The sequence below is a fragment of the Mus musculus genome, chromosome 6 (assembly GCF_000001635.26).
Source record: "Mus musculus strain C57BL/6J chromosome 6, GRCm38.p6 C57BL/6J".
Classification (NCBI taxonomy): Eukaryota; Metazoa; Chordata; class Mammalia; order Rodentia; family Muridae; genus Mus; species Mus musculus.
In genome coordinates, this window is record NC_000072.6 from 50,950,522 (window position 1) to 50,972,632 (window position 22,111).

The 22,111-nt window shown below is 44.3% G+C and overlaps 1 annotated feature.

Annotated features, from left to right (window-relative positions):
* Positions 6,435-7,717: an enhancer, noted in NCBI's record as "VISTA enhancer mm404". NCBI's record gives its function as "enhancer in: branchial arch[8/9]" and the evidence as "EXISTENCE:transgenic organism evidence [ECO:0001131][PMID:17130149]".

Genomic DNA, 22,111 nt, shown 5'->3' on the forward strand with positions numbered 1-22,111 from the left:
AGAAGGTGGGGGGACTCTGTAAATTCAAAAGCCGTCAAACAGCTTTGTGCTCATCTGGTTCAAAGAAAAGGGTGGTGGTGGGGGGAACGAAAATGTGCTCCTAGTATTGAAATCTCTCTCTCTCTCTCTCTCTCTCTCTCTCTCTCTCTCTCTCTCTCTCTGTGTGTGTGTGTGTGTGTGTGTGTGTGTGTGTGTGTGTGTGTTACTCTGGACAGCCTAGTGAGCTCTTTCCACATAAAGAGCTTAGGTTCTCTCTGGGTTTCAGAAGGTGGAGGCAAGCGGTCCAGGTCTATATTAGGTGCAAATGCAAGCCTGTTGCTATCATTAATAAGCATCTGTTTGTAGGGGAAGAAGCTGAGATGTCCTTAACGTTACACAGAGTGAGTAACAGAGCTGAGGATCAACCCAGTTGGCCTGACTTAAAAGCCACAGACTAGGGGACTGGTTCGGGGCATGGTTACTTACCTTGCATGTGTAAGGCCCCAGTTTCTATCTCTACCATCACAATAAAGAAATAACAGGATTTTGAAGGCAGTCTCTGATCCAAGCAGTCTGAGCCACAGTCCCTTTGAACTGATCCCTTTCTGATCTTGACCCTCCTAACTCTCAATGACATTTCTGCATCTCCTTCACATGGAGTCTGTTGTTGAAAAAAACAAGAGTTTTATTTTGGTCACCATTACATCACTGCTTGGACACACAGAATGTACCTCAGTCCCCAAACCCCTCCTAGCCTAGTACTGGGAAACATGTACAACCAGTTCTAGGCTTGTCACCTTCTGTGAAAATATATGTGCTTGTTTAGACCCTGTGAGCATGCCTTTGTTCTGCTGAGCTGCACACATCAGGAATCCTGAGGCTTGTCCCCTGCCTTCTAGAGCTCAGGCTCCCCCAGGGAGAGGGTGGGAGATTCTATGGCCCAGGCAGTGGGATGCTGATGTGTGCACTTGCTATAGAATGGATCCTCTGGGTGTAAGATGTTAGAAGTATTGCTCCAAACCAGATCTCACACACTCCCTCTTACCCATTGCCAGGCTGCGAAGAGGAGCTTGTGTGCCCGTATCTGCATGCCAGCAGGACTCTGATCTCTTCACTGGTGGCACTCATTGCTTTTTAATCTTGACCACACCATGCCATTCTATTGCTCAGCTCTACCGTCCACTAGGCTATCTGATCAACTGAGCAGAGGATGAACCCAGAGTAGTGGGAACTGTCTGTTGGCTATAGGTGTGCATTCACTCTTTTGGGGGGGGGGGGCGCACTGGTTTTTCTTTTATAGGACCTTGAAAAGATGTGTGACTTGGGATGCATCAGTTAGGTCAGCTAGAGCATCCTATGCCATTAAGAGCCAGGCATGTGATACCAGCAGTCATCAGCTGAAGGAAAAAAAGTGGGGATTGCTTTTAATGCAGAGAAAGAAGGAAGCTTCCCGGGGGACACAGGTGAAGTTAGCAGCAGCGTTAGAGTATAGATGTGTATATGTGTGTACCATGTTCATCCTTAGTACGTGAGGAGGCCAGGAAAGGGTGTTGGATCCCCTAGAATTGGAGTTACACATAGTTATGAGCTACCACGTAGGTGCTGGGAATTGAAACCAGGCCCTCCGGAGGAGCAGTGCATGCTCTTAACCAGTGGGTCATCTCTCTAGCCCTCTGGTCAGCCGCCTTGTTACTGTGGAACAAGACATTGAGGCTCCCTGTAATGTGCTCCAGTTCAAGTAGTACCCAGAGCCCTGCCCCACTTTGTGGCTGGGTCGCCTGTGCCCTCTGCTTTGACCACTTTAACTTGTGTGTCTCTCTTTCAATGGAAACTCCTGAGTGAGTCCTGGGCTTCACCAAACCCAAGCTCTTCCAACCTTGCCACACTGATTCAAAGGTCTCATCTTTGAACTCCTTCCCCGTTGAAGCTGAAGTGCCAAGAAGACATTTAATCTCCCAGTGAGTTGGTCTTCAGAGAGGGTTCATATTGCTCTCTCCAAGGGAACTAATGTTTGCCTTGGGCAAAGTGTGCATTTGGGACAACAGATATTCCTGACATATGCACTGTAGAGAAGACCAATGAATAGCCCTGTCCCTATGAGCGCATCTGCTTCTGGAAATGTCCTCTTCATCTGCTTCTACATGGAGGAGAAAGCGAGCAAGAGATTGAAGTTTATAGATGGAAGGACTGAGACAAGAAGGTCACAAGTTCACTGCCAGCCTGGGTGAGTAGTGAGTTCCAGGTCAGCCTGGGCTACATAGTGAGATCCTGTCCTAATGATAAACACACAAAGATGGAAAAGAGTCTGGAGGATTTAAGCAGTGCATCAGTCAATCATTTCATATAGGCCTTATTTGAATTCTGACTGATTTGAATAAAAACCTTCTTTCATCTCATTAGGAGGCAAATATCCAGTAATTTCGACTTCTCACTTGATATTATCATTAAGGTTCAGAATGGGTTGCTATTAAACATCAGCGGTAGAATTCTTAATACTGATCATTTAGGCTTAATGAGTAAAAAATATTAATTTCAGGTTATATACATATTTTTGTAGCAGGCAAGTAAAATGAAGTGTTCAATAAAAGTTTTTAGGCATAAAAATACATTCCAGAGGATTGAAATAATATGAGAAAAGTAGAATATAAATTATTCATTTATGGAAATAAGGAAATACTATGAAATTTCAAGAGTTTTTTTTTTTTTTCTGTACACTTGAGAAACAGCAAGTTTTGGAACTAAGGAGGCATCTTGGCGGGGTGGACCAGAGTCTGTATCCACAGCATTCCTGTAAATGCCCGATGGGCACAGTAGCTCGCCTGTAATTCTGACTGAGAGGGAAGACCCCAAAGCAAACCGGCTGGGTAGACGAACTGAAATGGCAGGGTTCTGGCTCAATCCAGAGGTCCCGCCTTAAAGAATAAGGTGGAAATGATGGCCTCGGGCCTCCATACACACACATGCACACTAGCATACACATGTGCACCCTCACATATGTAAACGTACATATACCACACGCACATGTAGCTACATGCAAAAAATAGAAAGCATCAAATTGAATAGACTCTGTGGCTATGTTTGAAAGAGCCATATAATGTTTTAATGTCAGTACCTAAAACTTGGTTTAAAAAAAATTACATCCAGAATAGCTGTTACAAGTCAGGATTAAAAAAGAAAGAAAGAAAGAAAGAAAGAAAGAAAGAAAGAAAGAAAGAAAGAAAGAAAGAAAGAAAGAAAGGAAGGAAGGAAGGAAGGAAGGAAGGAAGGAAGGAAGGAAGGAAGAAAGGAAGAAAGGAAGGAAGGAAGGAAGGAAGGAAGGAAGGAAGAAAGAAAGAAAGAAAGAAAGAAAGAAAGAAAGAAAGAAAGAAAGAAAGAAAGAAAGAAAGAGGAAATCCTAACCTAAAATTGGGACATCATACATGGTTTCAAATCTTCCCAGGGCTTCAGAAACAAGAGTTTGAAAATGCCTGCTGACTATACCTCTGCTCAGTATGTTTTAATTTAAATGACTTTCTTACCCCCACAACTACCAGCATATATGATTCTGGTCATCTGTGACCCAACCACAATCTGAAAATATCAATGGAAAAGTCTCTGAGCAGTTTAGAAGCTTTACATTGTAAACCTCTGGGTAGCTTGGTGAAACCTCATAGCCCCTGACTCCTGCCCGGGATGGGAATCCTCTCTGTCCAGTGTATCCATTCCAATTAGTCACACAGTCATCTCGATTTTCAGTCAGATTGCCTGTATTCAAGCAGTGCTGTATTCAAGAAACCCCTGTTTAACAATCCCAGAGTTCACAAGTTAGGGTGCAGAGAAGGTCCCAGGACATCAAACAAAGCAGGAGAGATTAGCATCTGCTACCATGAGTCAGGGCTGCATCGCACATAGGAGAAGCTTGATGGAGAGGAATTGGTACCATTGTGACTTCAGGCTTCTACTGGGGATCTTTAAAGGTGTCCTCTATAAATTAGAGGGATGACTCTTCTTAGTCACACCCTTCAAAGTGTGTTGTATGAAACCAAATTTAGGGTTCAAACCCCCATGTGAGGACAGGGGAAAGGACCACTGGAGGCCCATCCCCACTTCCATGCTTCTATGAGGGTGTTCCCCGACCTACCCACCCAGTCCTGCCTCCCCGTCCTGGCATTCCCCTACACTGGGGCATCGAGCCTTCACAGGACCAAGGGCCTCTTCTCCCACTGATGCCCAACAAGGCCACCATCCTCTGCTACATATGCAGCTGGAGCCATGTGTACTCCTTAGTTGGTGGTTTAGTCTCTGGGAGCTCTGGGGGTCTGCTTAGTTAATATTGTTTTTCTTCCTATGGGGTTGCAAACCCCTTCAGCTCCTTCAGTCCTTTCTCTAACTGCCCTTAGCTGACATGCCTGGGTGAGCATAGAGAATGAAATCCTTGCAGTGTCCTTGCAGAAACAAATGCTCTGAGGAGGATCCCAGGCAAGGCTTAAATGTCACCTCTCACTCTGCTCTTAACACAACACCTTGGTTTTTCTGTAGCCCCATGAGAAGATGAAGTAGAAATAATACCACAGGAGGGGTTAGAGGACACGTCCTGTCAAACTCAAAGACAGCCTACAAAGTAAAGTCACAGGTCTGTCACTCTGGGTCCTTTCATTTTCAAAGGCTCTACAGATTCTGTCTTTGGATTTCCAATGTGAGAGATTTATCAGCAGCAATTTGACCAGCTCTGCCAGGCAGAGTCAGCTGTATTTTGGGAGGGGGCCTTAAAAGATAACATTAATAATACCCATATCCATCACTGAGAGAAAATACCAAGTTACAAGCTGCTCTTCTGAGCTCTGTGGGCACAAAGTCCCGTGGGTATGCTGCTCTCTGCTTACGGGAAGGCAGGGTGGATTGTTAAAGGCACATTGGACTCCGTTACATCTTTTACACACTTGCCATTTTCAACTGATATTCTCATCCACACGTTCTTACACACTTTAGTTTGCTTCTTGCACAAAGTGTTGTCTTGAGGGATAAGCCCACTCTGGGCAGGAAGCTGGAGGGTAAAGCTCTTCTCACCCCTGTCTAAATGCTGTGGTAGACCTGGCTCCTCCTCGGGTGCTATGCTGACAGAGGGCAACTCTGCAAGCAATCACAGTAACCCAACCTTTCCCTCAGGAATTACCTATGACATCAAGGAGGGGCATCAAGCTGGCTCAGAGGGGAGTGCTTACAGGGCAAGCCTGAAGACGTAAGTCCCGTTTCCAGACCCCACACGAGTGCTGGAGGAGAGAGGCAGCCCTACAATTTGTCTTCTGACATCCTCACACATACGCACCTGCATGTAATTGTTTCTCTCACACACACATAATAAATAAATAATCATAGTGACACGGGAATGAACCCCAGCACTTGAGAGCTGAGGCAGGAAGATGATAAGTTCAAGACTAGTCTAGACCACATGATGTAACCCAGTCTCAGACCAAAAAAAAAGGGTGTGTGTGGGGGGGGGGGGGGGGAGGCCTTGACGATTTCTACTAATCATCGTTATCTCGCCCATTTAACAGATTATTTATGGGCCATCTGTGGTAGGCAATCTTTACTTTTAAATATGGAAGTTTAGGATGCTGAAGGCAACTTGAGATACTACTGCAAAGCAGGAAAGGATACCATGGAGCATACAGGAAGCCCAGCCTCCTCCCTCCTCCCTCCTCCCTCCTCCCTCCTCCCTCCTCCCTCCTCCCTCCTCCCTCCTCCCTCCTCCCTCCTCCCTCCTTCCTCCTCCCTCCTCCCTCCTTCCTGCCAGGGTCTGACACTGAACCTTAGGCTAACATTTTGCTTCAGGATGGGTGACAGGATAGATACAGGAATGGTGGGGCCTGTGGCTCAGTTTACCTGGAGAGTCCCAGAGTCTCCACCCACCCTCCTCCCACGTGGCGCCCAAACTCATCAGACTCTGGCTTATGGGTGGCTCTTCTAGTCTTAATAACAGATTTATTGAAACAAACCAGTTTGTTGACACCTCAGCTCCACCTTCAAATCCCTGTCCTGGTGGACCAGCCAGGAGAACTCACGGGCCACCACCACTGCACCCAGGAGTTAGACTAAAAGGCATCAGGAAGGAGCAAGCCCTTCAGCCAGGACCCGGGAATGGTTCTGCTTTTAACCACAATCCCTGCAAACAGAGGCATACAAAGAACCATCCACACTGTAAGAAAATTCACCTAGTCTGTGTATGCCTGTTTATTAAAAAGCAAAGCCTAGATCGATGGTCAAGCATAGTTTTTCTGCCTAGTTCTTAGACCACCATATCTTAAGGCTTTAAGGTCTCTGCTTACAAACCACAGCACTGCACTCTCCCAGTGACACAAACACATGTGGGGTAGATCTGAAACTGAAATTGCACTGGGTGTTTGTACTGTATCTGGCCGTCTTCTTCCCTAACGCCCATTGCTGGTGATTCATGAAGCATTTTACGGTTATGACTTCTTCTGATCAAAGGGATTTCAAGAAATAACTACCTAGTAATGATAGCAGCTCGGGATTGGGCAGCCTATCAAAGACGTGCGAGAGGACCTCCCAGCATCTCAGCAGTCATAATACAGACAGAGGCCTACGTGTCTCTCTGGAAGTAGACCTACTCGGTCATCAGAGAGAAGAGAGCACCAGCAACAAACCAAAAACTCATCAAGGAACAACCGATCTTCAAGACTCAGGGGACACTGTGTGAAGAGCCTCTGTACTAGGTCACCCTGTACCAACCTTGAGGAACACTGGCCAGAGTTTTTCCTCCCTAACCTCTGAGAGAGTGGAGACGGAGACCTCAGCTTGGCATTTTGGAAACCATAATATCATGCCAGAGGCTCTGGTTATTTTCCACTTTCTTCCCTTTGTATCCCAGCCAGGGTTTTCACCTGGTTTCTCATAAAGCGAGCTAATATTTATAGGTGGGAAACAGTGCTGGGTGCCTTGATAAGCTGAAAACAACACTTAAATGTGTGTGTGGAGCACTTAATCACAAGATCTGGGATATATAAACACGCTACATACTATCCCCCTCCTGCATTTGGGGCCTCAAAATTTGATCCAAGTCTGGGAGTTAAAAAGTCCCATTTTGTGTAATCAGGTTCTAGTTGAACATGATTGCTGAATTATTTTAAATTGAAGACACATGTCTGGGGGTTGAGCTCTATGTATTATTTCAGGATGGTGTCCATTAGGTCTTATCCACAGGGGCTATCTTCAACTTTTGCCACATTCAATGCATTCTTCATACATCAGCATTTGCAAAATAGTGAATCATATATAACGGAAAATTGGAGGAATGTGGTCCTCGTTAAAGGGTGATTTTTTGGAAATTATCTTGAATGCATTATTCAGACCCAATTCTAGTCTCCCCTGCTAAGGGTCCTGGTACTTGTTGTAAAAGTTCTAGGGGAAAAAAGAATATTTTACAGACAGTAACATTGCATAAATAAATACAACCATGCATCCATTGTGCAAGGGCCTTGTGCGAGGCTACATCTTTAAAGACTTTACAACTGAATCAACATTTGGGTTAACTTCTTGCCCGTCCCAAACACTTTAAGTGTCTTAATTGCAGATATAAATTGCTGCCACAGCTTTTCACCAAATGTGTTTGTCCCTGAATCAAGGCCCTGCCAGACTTCACCTTGGCAGGGCAGCTGGATTGTTCTGACTTGAAGGTCACTTGCTTCCCGTTGGGGGACAGTTAGGGTAAGGAGAACTGAAAAACTGAGTCTGGTGGGTATCCAAACACTTCAAAGATGTCTTCCGTGCTGGGCGATGGGGCATCTGTCCCGTGGATGCTCATTTGTAGAGCGTTAGGAGGCATAACTCGGGTATCAGAAAATTTACTCAACATAGATAGTTCAATAACTTGCAGTGAATGTAGAGAGTAGAGAAACTGCAATATTGGTCTGTTTAGGTCATCTGCATCACCCCCAAAAGAAACTCCAGACTCACTTAAAATCCCATTACTCCTTTGATAGCCACTAATCTATTTTCTGTCTCTGGTTTCCCTTGTAGGGCATTTCACAGAAATGGAATCACTCAGACTATGCTCTGTTTTGTCTGGCTTTTTTCACTTAGCATAACTTTTTTTTTATACTTTACATCTTGCTCACTGTCCCCCTCCTGTCCATCCCACCACAATTCTTCCTCCACCCACCTTTCTCTGAGCAGGAGTGGGGGGCCCTGGGTATCTCCCCTTTCCCTGGGACATCAAGTCTCTGCGAGGCGAGATGCATTCTCTTCCACTGAGGCCAGAAAAAGCAGCCCAGCTAGAAGAACATATCCCTCGTACAGGCAACAGCTTTTGGGATAGCCCCTGGTACAGTTGTTCCAGACCCACATGAAGGCCACAGCTGCACACACATCTGCAACATATGTATGGAGAGGCCTAGGTCCAGCCATGTTTGCTCTTCTTTGGTTGGTGGTTCAGTCTCTGAGAGCCCCCTGGGTCCAGGTTAGTTGACTCTGTTGATCTTCCTGCAGAGTTCCTATCCCCTTCTGGGCCCACAATCCTTCCTCGTATTCTTTCATAAGAGTCCCCAAGCTCCATCCACTGACTGTGAGTGTCTGCATCTGTCTGAATCAGCTGGTAGGTGGAGACTCTCAGAGGACATCGACTTAGCATAACTATTTTAAGATTGGTCCACATTTCAAATGTGACTACTTTGTCTACATTGCTGGGCACCAGTTCACTGAGCAGGTATAAGACATTTAGTTTACCTAGGCATCCGCTGATAATTTGTGTTGCTTTTACGTTGTAGCTACTGTGAAGGAGGCTGCAGGAACATTTCTGTAGGTCAACTTGAGGTAGGATGTCTATTGTCATCCACCATGATCCTTAAGCTGCATTTAATTTGTTTAAATTTATCACTTAGGTTCTTCTTAAAGCTGCCTATTGGATAAGAACATTCCAGAATGAGGTAGTTTCAAGAAGGTTTCAAGAAACAATTTTTTAATCAGAGTGAGAACATTAGTGATTCCAGGGCATGACTGGTTAAAATAAAGAAAAGGAATCTTTGGGAGGAAGTTTCCAGACCAAGGAAGCTTGAAGATGCTCAGAGCCCCTTCTGTGCCCATCACCGGCCAGTCTCTCCAGCACTTTAACCTACCTCCTGCACCCCACTGTGCAAATATTCCTCCAGCAGCCCGGGGCACATGCAGCCTGATGCCTGGAAGTCCTGCTGACTTGAATAACAGGAGGCAGCTCCTGGAGAAGCCAAGTTGGAAATGGCAGGAGAGGTGAAGAGGTCAGGACACGGGAACAGGGGTTGTCAGGCTCTGTTTATCCCCACTTTCCACAGCTTCAGCAGCCCATAGGAGACTTGGCAGCCCTGTCATCAAGAAACGCGCTCTCTACCTGTTGGGAATCCAGCTAGATCACAAAAGGGCCTTACATACTACCCCAGTCATATGTGTAGGGCCAGAAAAAAAAAATCTCACGTCATGAGAAACCCCTCCATGGGGTCCGTGGTGGGGAGCCGGCGAATGGAAGGAAGCATACTACAGATCTACGCCGAAGCCCAGTGCCTCGTGCACTTTGCTGTGACCCCGGCTGTGACTTTGGTTGGGTCAGTAGTCTCTCTCGGGCCTTGATGTCCTTCTTAAAAAGTGAAGAAGTGGATGTCAGGATTCTTGCTTAAGTTTTTTTTTCCCCCCACATCCACTATTCTGTATCTCCGATGACTTTCGAAATGTTTACTCTTTTGAAACACACTGAGATTTTAAGGCAGCATCGTTGCACTGAAAGCAATCAGCGCACGGATACCAAGGGACACAGTCTGGAACAGTGACTGGTGTATAATTAGCGTTTGGAACACTTTTTTTTTTTTTTTTAATGCCACCCTGTGTCTCAGCGGCAGTCATTTTGCAGATGGAAAAATTGTTGATTTTTCTACATATCCTCTTGCAGGTTGTTTAGCTGATTGGCATCAGGGTTGGGAATTGGACCCACATTTTAGGGCTTTCAGACCCTTATTGTGTCAATTAATCAGAATTGCCTGAGAAGAGAGAAACTAATCACTGGAGAGTGGAGAGTGCTGTGACTCAGGTACCGCCAGGAAGTCTGACTCACTGGCCAAATACAACATCTCGTTTCTTCCTGGTTTTATCTTCTGACTTAGGCTCTTTGGGGAATCACGAGAACACGCTGGAGAAAGAAGAGGGTGGGCAGTCAAAATGCCATGATAATGAGACTAATATCTCTTTCTCTCCCTCTCTCCCCCCCCCCACCCCAATCTGGAATAAAGGATGTTCGCAATGAGAAGACTGACAACACATTCTCCCCCTCCTCCTTTGTGGCCTATGTCCTCTCTCTCCCATGGAGCCAGGAGGCATCTCCCTTCCAGTCCACATAAGATGTATAAGCCAGCCCTTGAGAGCTTAACGTGTTTTCATTACAATGGTAAAGTGCATCTCTATCCAGCAGTCTCTGCCTGCTTCATGTGGTAAGAAACAGCTATAGAGTCTATGAGCATGCGAGCATGCCTGTTCCTTTGAACTCCATGAAGAGAATTCCTAAGTCCTGGTATTCTGCCTGTATTCCTAAGTCAGTGACTAGCCTGGTAGTTGAAAGCAATATGGGGACAGATGGTAGGAAATGGATATTGTGTAATCACTACCTTCTCACAAATGCTGGCCTGGGATTTTGATGAATCTCCACAAAGTGCCATGGAACTTGTGCTAGACTTGGTGGAGACCTACAACTGAAATGTGGATGCCCGAACATCAGGGCTGGGAGAGAGGGGGCAGTTAAGACAAAACATCACTGCCATTTTGTGGTCCCTCCCTGTCAATCAGAACCACACGTCTTTTAAGACACAGAAAAAAAAAAGCAATAAGGTACCTTTCCATGGACACACTAATCTGTTATGGAAAGAAAATCCCATATCAGAGATTTGGATTCTCCAATGATATCAATTCTCTTTTGGATAGGCAGCCTAGTGTTTAAGAAGAAGGAAAAAGTAGCTTCAAAAGTTTTTTTTTTCCTCTACCCTTTGAGTTTAACTAAAAGGGTAGAAAAAGCCACGTGGCATTGTCGGAAGATCCTGACACCTTCCTTTGATATTTTTTTTTCTGTTTAGATATCAGACAATCTTTCTTTGCTTCATTTTTTTTTCATTTGTAAAATAGAAGTTGTCAGTAGTTCTCTTACAAACCAAGCACTGGTTATCCTGGCTGAATTCTTGCCAAAGCACCTTAAGTGGGTATGGGATAAAGTGAGGCTAGCGGCACCTCTTGGGGCCCGTGTGGGTTGGTACTGATCCCAGGCACAGTGTGCACGATGCTGATCCCTCCTCCCACTAGCCCAGCTTTCATCAGTGTATGGAGCAATCAAGATGCTTCTGCTAGCTCCGGCTCCTTGCCCACTGCTATTAGCTTATTCCACGGCAAAGAATTATATTTCCTCTTTCCCTGAATATTTCAAAACAGTACAAATAATGTATAAGTCCATAAACATAGGAGTGCTTTGGATTCTTCGTAGGTTAATTTTGAGAAAAGAAAAAGAGCATGTTACATCTCTCTAGCCTCCTGTTCAGAAAGGCAGACACAGTGGGCTAACGCATGTGTCTCTTATTCTAAATCCCTGTCATCCAAATGCAGAAAAGCAAAGGGTTTGGAGGTGGTGGTTTGTGTTTTTAAATTCCTGCTCTGCAGCTTTATGTCTCGATGAAAAAGAACTCAGCTTCAGTTTCATTATCTGTGCAGATCGGTTTGCTAATCTCAGTCACAGTGACTTGACAGAATCATGACGATTAGACATTTCATTGTTTTTTAAATAGGAAAGTCTGAATTGAAAGGTAGCTGTTATCATCTATTGGGGGGCGAGTCAGAAAGTCACCAAGACATCTGGAAAAGGCTTGTCATTTGTTGTCAGGGTTGCCACTCAGGCGGAGATGCAGAGACAAAGGGCAGGAACTAGCAAGGCGAGACGCACCCTAGTTTGAAGACCTTCTTTCTCCATAGCTCTCTTAGCAATCATATCTCCAGAATTTCCTCACTTCTTGGGCAGATTTCCATGTGCTTTCTGGTCAAAGAAACCCCAGACTGTTGGAGAACAATCCTCCTGCCATGTTTTCCTCCTCCAGCACCCCTCTCTTACAGATCAGGCTTGTCTCCATGGTGCGTCTGCGGCTCCCAGGATGCACTGCACTGGATTTGACTTCTGCTTGCCTGCATGCCAGTCTTTGGTTGAGGAACCAGTGATCACTTTGTGAAGTGGGAAACCGGATAGTGTAGATTCCAGCAAATACAGGCTTTGATAATGTCCGCTCCATGGCGGTTGATTGGAAGCAACACATCACTCTCTTGCTCCTATTATTGTTAGAAACAGTAGGGTCTGACCTTGGAAATTATCAACAGCACAATATTGCTTTTGAAACTGATTCTTAATACAAATGCATTGTAAGAAAAAAAAACCCGCTGATTACATCCTTAGCTAGATCACAGCACTGCACTCTGCTCGTTGTGGTGAGGGTATTAACCCTTTGTACGATGAAAGTACCACAGTTAATTCAGAGGGAGGAAGGAGGAAAGGCTGGAGGCCAAAATGCAAGCTAGCATGACCCTAAAAAGAAAGGGAGACTTCTACTTTGAGAAAATGATTCCTGAGCCGGCATGTGGGTTAAGTCTGTGCCTTCCTGGGTTTACTGTGACATGTCTGCAGAGAAGCTACAATCTTCCGGCTGCAGTCCATAGCCATTTCTGGACAAAACAGGGTGTTTCTTAAAAATCTTCACTTCATCTAGAAATTATAGAGACAAATAGCAAGCCTTATCAATCCTGCTGTCCACGCAGCTCTGAACTCCTCCTGAGGGGAGAGCCAAAGGGGCTGCTGAAGCTTTGATGAACACCCCTCAACCATGATGAAACATGGCATGAAACATCGCCAGACAACGCCAGGTACTTAAAAAAAAAAAAAAAAAAAAACCCTGCAGCAGTCTGTAGCGCCTGAATTCACCCTTCCATATGAGTAATGGGCATGTTGACATGGGAGACCCTCCCGGCAGATGAAGCTGTATGTCATAACGGTCTGTGATAATGTTCACTTGGCCACTAGCATTGATGGAAGGTAGCCATGTGAATTGAGTGCTCCTCCGTAAACAGCAGAGGACAGAGACATCACCCTCTAATTAGAACTTTCAATACTTTCAGGTTAATGAAATAAAGTAAGGCCGTCCTCTAAAGAAGCTTTCATGATTCTTGGCTCCCCAGAAACAATCTATGTAAGTTCTGCTTCTGTTTAGCAATGGATACTTTCTAAGAGAAAGAAACACGTGAGATCTACTTGGGAGAGAAACCCCAATTAAAAAAAAAAAATTAAAAAAAAAAAAAACAGTGATGTGCTTTGTGAAAAAAATGGCTTAAATTAAACCTCTTTGATTGGAAGTAAAATTTCCATGCAAAGCCCACTTCTTCATTTTAGAGCATGCCACTTCATTGTTTCTACTAAGGAGAGATGATATACAGTGGTAGTCATTTCTTTCCCATCTTGAGAGCTATGAAACACCTGAACTTTTTAAAGAAACATCAAAGGCTCATAAAGATGTTTCGAATTTTACCACAGATTTTCACTTAATTAAATCAACTTCTTAGACTGTATCCTATCTTATTCTGAAACAAATAGTAGTATAAATTCTTATTATTCTTGATTTTATTAAAAAGTATTTAATATAAAAAAATCTAAGGCACCTCCAGCCGAGTTAGATGTTTCATGATTTCCCATTGTTTTAAATTAATTTTAATGTTTGAAATGGCTATAAAACATTCTGATTTTTATGTTACAATATCCTTTAGTTTTTGTGTGTGTCATCAAGTAAATTGTGCTATTAAAATATTGAATTAAAGTGTCGATCCCCCTGGTAAAGTTGTCTATATTATTTCCCTAAAGAAACAAGAAATATATAGGATGCTAACAAGGATGTTGTGTTGATGTGGGCTCTTCTGCATTTACACAGAGACAGTTTCATTTTCAGAATTACAGACTTATAAAATCATGTGTCACTGCTTGTCAAAGGTCAGGTAGATCCTGCTCAATAGAAATTGAAATCTGGAGGTCAGGACACACAACATCTGATGGTGTTTCTAAAGGAAAAAGGAAAGTTAAGTCTCTCTTTAAAAAAAAAATGAAGAAAAGAAGCAAACGTATTGCCTCCGTCATGGCGTTTCTAAACTGCTTTTTTTTAAGTATATGAAATTATTGGCTCTCTAGTTTCACTTTGATCCTGGTCATTTTTTCTTCACTCAACTCACAAGAATAAATGAAAATGTCAAATAGATACGGAGGGGTTCTGCCCTACCCTATCTAACCTTGCTTTGAAAAAGTCAATTTCTTTTTAGGAGGAAAACCAAAACCAAAACCAAGCAACAAAATAAAAAAATAAATAAAATAAACAAAAAACAGGGATCCGAACAAAGCTGTTGAAAAATATTATACTAAGTCATCTTTTCTAAGTCTCTGTTATCGTTAAGCTGGGAGTTTTACATCCCCGGCACTTGGTGGACGCCCACGGTGAGGAGACTTCATAGCACGGGCTGCATTTCTCTTTCATTACTTGGGACTCAGCACATCCTTCTCTTAGAATCAAATGTTTCAGGAAATAGGAGGATTCCCTGGCTGACCCAGAAAATTCAGAACAAGCCGTAGGTGCACCTGTTTTAGACAGGGGTGTCTGATGGTGCTGGTGATGGTGTGGGGCACCATGTGGGTCTGGCTGTTTTTGGAACTTTTTAATACAGCTCATGTGGCCTTGAACTTGTGGTAACCTACCTGTTTCTGCTTCTCCGAGTATTGGTATCACAGGCATGAGCCACAAAACTAAGCAGATGAGTAGTGTTTAATCAGTAGCTGGCTAACAGGTGAGGAATTTACTATAGAAAAACACTCTCTATGCAGTCTCGGGTGCTGAAGATAAAGCTGCACAGATCTCAGCACCCTGAGAAGAAGCCAGAAAAGAAGCTGGAAAGTTTGGATGAGGGGGAGGGGGAGGGGGAGGGGGAGGGGGAGGAAAGGACAGGGCAGTGAATTGAGATCATTGTGGACCTCTGAATTTTCTAGTATTGCAAAATGAGGACATGTGGAAGGAGTAAGAGATGAAGAAAGAAAGCAAAAAATCAAAAAATCAAGAGAGAGAGAGCAAAAGAAAGAAAATCATGATTCACAAGTGAAAATACAGTCAGCTGGTGTCCAGGGTTTTTATTTGTTAACTAATAAGGGATGTGAGAGATGTTGTAATGGGGTCAAACCATGTGAAATAAGGAAGGTTGGGATGTGTTTATAAAAGGGAATAAAAACCATAATCCATAAGGCAATCATCAATTCTATCCTTCCAAACACATATTTGCATTCCTATAAATGATAATTATTTTCATCATTATCAATCTCCTACAACTTACTTGATTATAAAATAGCTCTTTACTTAGCAACAAAAGATAAAAATAACAAGAGGAATGTCTTGGGCAGGCTACTCGGGAGTTTTTCTCCCATCAATTTCAAAGTGTTTCATAACTTTCCCTGCCAACCTGTGCACCAGGAGGATCCATTCAGGCCAGTCACAGTCGGACCATACGATTGGAAAGGAGCTACAGAGTCCCTGGTAGCAATCGCCTCGTGTGCTCTACAAAAGCCATGCCCGCATTATGCAGCAAAATGCAAGGCATGTCAAGATGCACTCACATATGTAATTTAAAATTTTCTAGGACCCGCATTTTAAAAAGCAGAAGAAGCAGTTATTAAGTCTAAGATGTACGTACACGCGAAGCATTCCAGCATATAATAAATATGAAGAACTATCAAGGAGATGCTTAACTTTTTCTAAATTACAGGGTCCTCAAAAGCCAGTGTGTGTTCCAATCCAGACAAACCACATTTCAAATGTTTACCTGACCACATATGGCCAGGGACTCAAACACGGGTGAGTCAGCTAAGTTTAGCCCTGTTTTGAATATTAATTAAAATGTTTTTGCATCTGTCTCAGCCCTCCAGTACTCACACAGTTATTTTCCAGGTAGCCAGGTTGTTAGATCTCCTCACTTAAGAACGGGACATGCTCAATGCTCAAGGAATCTATAATCCAGAACAACTGTCCTGTGTGTCCCCAGCAACAGTCATTAGCAGTCTGTGCTCTTGTCTCCTCCTGAGGAAATCTTGCCTACCCCGTAGTTATTACAGAAAAGGATGTGCACGGAGGGACATGGCAGGGGCCGTGATGATAAACATATTATCTCTGCATCTCTAACCTGAGTATAATAGTGCCTATCAGAAATATTAACTTTTTAATTTTCATGTCTCTCTTGTGGTAGAGAAAAGAAAAAAATTTTTCATAAGCTCTTTTTCATTGTAGATTAGGGAGGGATCCAGTGTCTGGAACACTGGCAACACCTCATGGGGTTAATCTATGCATCTTTAAACCCTACCTGTGAGAGAGGAAAGGCTCCCTCTTCCTACAGCATGACCACCATCACCATGGTACCTAGTGTGCTGCAGCCCAGCATGAGCTGAGGCAGGAAGGGGCTGAGGAGCAAGGTCTCAGAGAGAGCCCTGCTCCTCCACAGGAGCCAGGGGCTTGGGCCGGTGGGAACCCTTTCTTTAAACTAGCTCTTTCATGACATCTAGAGTTATGGTTGTTTTCCTTTGCTTCAGTCTCTCCTCACTGGGTTTTTCTGAGATAATTCAAGACCAAGGTAAGACAGTTCATTAGGAATCTTAATACAGGAATTCACACCAAGGCAGCAGAGTAGTCTCCGCAGTTCCATCTTCGTCTCTGCAATGTTGCCCTTGGCCAAAAAAGGCACTAAGGCGTCTCCAAGTTCGAAGCATTCAGCAAGTGGTGGCAAGGCCGAGCCATCAGAAGAGGACACTTAGTTTCCATGACAAATATGGAAATGCTATATTAGCAGATGGAGGCATCTTCTGTGTTTCTACGTGGACACACACAGCCACACAAGTTGGAATAGAATGGAATCTGTCCCCTGTTGGCAGAGTCACCCCCAAAGGAATGGAGAGATCAGTAGTCCTGCCAGCTGGTACAATAATCAAGGAATCGTTTCAAAACCAACTCAGAAGTAAGTGCCAAGGCAAGGAATCGTGTACTCATTAAACTATGGCAGACTGAAGAACAAATAAGGAAACACAGTACCCTGAAACCTCCACCAAAAAAAAAAAAAGGAATCTTAATACAAAGTTAAAAGTTACACTTGTTATGGTTCTGGGACCGTATATAATTTGAGCTAGGAGGACACTGTGTGTGTGTGTGTGTGTGTGTGTGTGTGTGTGTGTGTGTGTGTGTGTGTCTGTGTGTCTGTGTGTCTGTGTGTCTGTGTGTGTGTGTGTGTGTGCGTGTGTAAGACAGACAGAGAGAGAACCAGGTCATCAGATAAGACACATCTCACTCCCTTCATTTTCCCAGGACCCTGGCTAACATCAATGTCCTCAGACCCAGTGGTCGACACAGCAACACTTGGTGTCCCTCCTTCCTCTTCACTCCCACTCTTGAACTTTCCAAAGCATGGAAAGTCACGCTTCTCCTCTCCCCCTACCCCATTCCAGCCACTTTGACCCAGCAGTCACCATGTGCAATCATCTCCTCCCTCGTGTGAGTGGCACTTTCAGAGACACAGGCATCTCATTCAAGTGGCAGAGTTCATCTGTGTTTAACATTAGCTGCTCAAATAAACCCGCGCTGAAGGACTGGGCCCTAGGATGTAAGGAAGGAGCAAGGAAGAAAGGACTCCATGTGCTGAATTCAAGTGGGAGGGGGGAGCTTTCTTTGCCACTATGACAGAAATGATTATAAAACCAGAGCAGAAAAAACAAAAAACCCAAACCCTCCTTGCCCTTCACTTTGGCAGGAGGGTTTCAATTCTCGCAAGGCCTGTTCTTTGCATACTTACTTCTCCTGGGTTTTGCTACATTCCAGGCAGGGAGATAGAGACCAAACCAAATAAAGGGCCCCCAAAGGACCTTCTCCACCCCCTCCCAAAGAGCCTATGTTTTAATTCTCTGCAGCTTTTCAAACAGTCAAATAGGGAGGTTTGACGTTCTGCGGTGGGAGAGAATGCCCGTGTTCTCTGTGGACACCCACTTTGGATAATCCCAGCTGGCAGCAGGACCGGGGGGCCACAGCTGCGCAGAGGGATTTTTTTGGTCAGTCTCTTCTTGGCACATTCTGTCATCACAGAATTGGGTTTTCCTCTCCCCAAATGAGTAGAGAGCAGGTTTGAAGCTGCTTGCTGATGGAATGTCGACCACACCTATTGCCCCAGGGCATCTGGATCTAAGGCTCCAAGCACTTTTTGTTCCATGCAAGGTGCCCCTTATGGGTACCTACTTTGAACCCAATATCCCTGAGTCCCATGGACTTTCTCACTGAATCCACATTCAACTCCTGAATAGGATGGCCATTCTAAAACCATCTTTATTCCGGTGAGGTAATAGCAAGCCCATAGAATATCATGAGCCATCTTCCCAAGTATGTTGGGGAAATAATGGCAAGACAATGAAATGTTCCGCTCTACCTGTTTCTCTGCTTAGTATGTGAACGTGTGACCAACTCCTCCCAGCTACACACTATATACAGAAGAATGACATGGGGAGGGGGGGGCACCTGATGAACATTGATAGCCCAGATTCTAAGAGCTTCATTCGGCAGACATTTCTTGATCAATACCATATGGCACGCTCTCCTATCCCTCAAAACTATCCCTCTCCCAGTCAACCTCGTACGTCCTTCACCAGCACATCAAAATGGTTGCAGCCATCTCCACTTCACCCCAGGCTGCCTTGCACAGCTGTCTCCATATGCACAGGGCACACTTTCAAAGGACAAGAGGCAATTTGCCATAGAAAGTACTAGACCCAAATAAGCTCACAGGGTTCCTAAGGACAGGGCTTGAAGTTTGAGAAGGACGTGCCAAATGAGCTGCAGGTGTGAAGGAGATGAGCCTGCTCCAGTGTGGTGGAGAGTCAGCCATGCAGATTTCAAAGTTATGTCGACCTCCTAAGGTTACAGTCATTAAATCAAGAATTTAAATCTTTGGCCAAAACACCCTGTTTCCTAATACAGAGTTCTTTCTTGGCAAAACTCTGCACGGGAATGCCTCCTGCTCCTCCTTCCTCTTTCCAGCCTTGTATACTCCGCTGAAGCCCATTTTATATTAAAGGAGGAAAAGGGGGAATAGACATAAAAAAAGAACAAACGTGTGAGGGCCCTTCTCTCATCCCGTGATTTCTTATCAACTTTAAAGCTAATAAAACGTAAGCACAATTCAGCAATTCAGCCGTGAACTTGGTGTATAAACTGGGGGAATTCAGAGCTTATGTTCTCAATTAATTTATATTCATCTCATCAAAATACTTTGCAATCTCAAGAAGAGGAAACCTATTTGATGTTTAAGGAACCGTTTCCAGCTTTAAAAGCGAAGCTTGTAGTTTTCTTCCCATTTCCAGATAAGACGCTGCGGGATGCTTGAGGAAACAGGAACTCCAGAGCAGAGAGGTTCAGGGATGGCTGGCGTCAAGCTCAGAACCATGAATTTGGCGAGGGTTCAAAAGTTGGCAAAGTGAACCCTCTCATCCCTGCCTACAAATAAATATCACCAGGAATGGGGGAGAGGGAAGGCCACTGGAAAGCCATAACTTATCCTGTCTCCAGCCTTACAGTTCTCTCTCATAAACCAGGAGTTCTTTGGAGAACTTAGGCTGTGCTGCCTGCAGGGAGCTGAGCTCGCCTTGGGTCGTAAATTACTTTGCTTGGTCTAAGCTTTCGCCCAGGTCCAACCAACGGACCGCTCTGCAAGACCCATCACCCAGCTTGGGCTTCTTAAATTATCCTTCATCTGGTTGTGACATCTGAAAAGCTAGAGGGAGAAGGATCACCCCAAATTTGACCTTTCTGTACCACTAGGTGCACACACACACACACACACACACACACACACACATACAAACAGAAAATCATTCAAGAGAAAAAGATGCAACTGCATCCCATTTATATTCACAAGTAGGATGGGGCAGAGCTTTCTTTGTGCACCTCTAAATGCACAATACAATATATATATATGTATATATATATATATATATATGTATATATATATATATATTAATAACAATGTGATGCTGAGTCTTTTCTTGAGCTGAGGTAGTTTGAGTGAAGGTTGAAATCTCCCCCTTAATTCTGATCTCCTAATCAACACTTTGTAGCCACTCACTTTGCAACTGTACCCAGATGTGTAAACAGGCAGAGGGACACAAGTACGCAAACATCTCAGCACCCAGAGTATTGGAGAGGAACGGCTGTGGACCCTTGAAATGTGATCAAGACCGAGAGAGTAGGTAACCAGCCAAAAGAAATAACTCTTATCCGTAAAAAGTTCCACAATAAATCAGGAAGCCTTTTTTCCCCACATGTCACCTGACATGTTTAATTTGTCTGCTTTGACAGAATCATGGCAAGCCCAGCTGACCATTGGCACAATTAGAATGAGCCTTTGTGAGGAAGGGTAGGCTATTCCGCATAGGCGCGCATAGTGGAGGGACTCAGAGCAGGCATCCTGGAAGCGCTGCAGGCTAGCTCTGTATGGTGGAGCATGCAACCAAGATTTAGATGCCATGGATTTACAGCACACCAGGCCAATGGGAAGACGCAGTGCCTGTCATATTACCCAAGGCTTTTAACTTCTTCCTCTCCTCCCTTGTGTCTCCCTGGAATTCACCTTTGTCATAAACTCCAGGGAGTGATAGAAGCTTGCTCATTTTCACTTCAGAATTGTACTTATGGAACACAAGATTTACACCAAAGACAAGGAAGTGCTCTTATGATTGTCTGCACCCTCCGAGCCAAGGATAGCTGGTGGATTTATTAGTGTCAGTTGGCTAACACATCTGGTCATACGATTTGTTTGGAAAGGGCTTTTTACCAGGAAAAGGAATATACCTGAGCCTGTTAACAAAAGCTGCTTTTAACGCCTGCACTTGGTTTGGGAGAACAGGATCACGGTTGCCATTTGACCACGGTGCTGCCTACCCAGCCTGTACCAATAAGTATGCCTAATTACCAAACTTTCCATGGTACCAAGAGACTTTGTTCATGCTCAAATCCTTATATGGGTTAGCCTAGCTCAGCAAGGGACTAAACCATCCCTGTTTATAGATGAACACATTAAAACATGGCGGAGATCATGTGACTTCCCCACACTCACTCTGTGGCAGCCTCAAGTCCAGACAGTCTGACTCCAGGGTGCTCTTCCCACCGCTCGGTCTGAGCTGAGTTCCGTGAGTTAGAGGTGTTGTCTGCAGTGGATTCCTACCTACTGAGCACCAGGCAGATCAATAGTCAGATAATTGTTAGTTGTACACTTGTGCTTCGTCTTCATATTTGTTTATTCCTTATTTGGTATTTTAATATAATTGAAGTAGAAGACACATATTATAAGAGACTCAAATATTCAGTCCTGTGTCTTTTCCACAGTGATACATGCATGGCCAAACTAAGAAATGTCAATTCTAACGCAGAAGCCCCACTTCATGCTCCCCTTAAGTCATCTCAACCTCCAAACACAGAGGGGTAACATAGGGAACGTTTGATTATAAGCAACTGCTTTGTAATCTTGTTACTCCTTACATACATTGTATTTCCTCGGACAAGTCACCTTGCTTCCTTAAGGTTCAGTCCCCACCCCCACCCCCTGACCCCTATAAAACGGGAACATTAACAGAATCTGCATCGTGAGGTTACAGTGAAGTTCAAATGAACTGGAGTGAAGGCAGATAGAAAAGCCCAGGCTAAAACTACATCTTCTTCTGCACTCTTGGAGACTGCCAGCAACAATCAAGAAGTTAAAGACACAGAGACACACAAAGAAAAATTAGCTGACAGGAAGAGGGAGTGACTTGCAGCCCAAAGTGTTGTGCAGGGTTCTTAGAAAACCAAACCTATCCCAAGGCTCAGGAGAGAGCAGCGCTGAACAGCCAAAGCAGAGATGAATAGAGATCAAGTCTCACAGATGCAAGTGTGCAGAGTGAGCTGTTATGTGAGGCAAATGATCCCTTCTTTCCACTCACAAGTCCATATGCAGATGCACAGGTAGGCACGCGCACACAGCTGCAGGCACGCATATGCACACCATCAAAGATTCT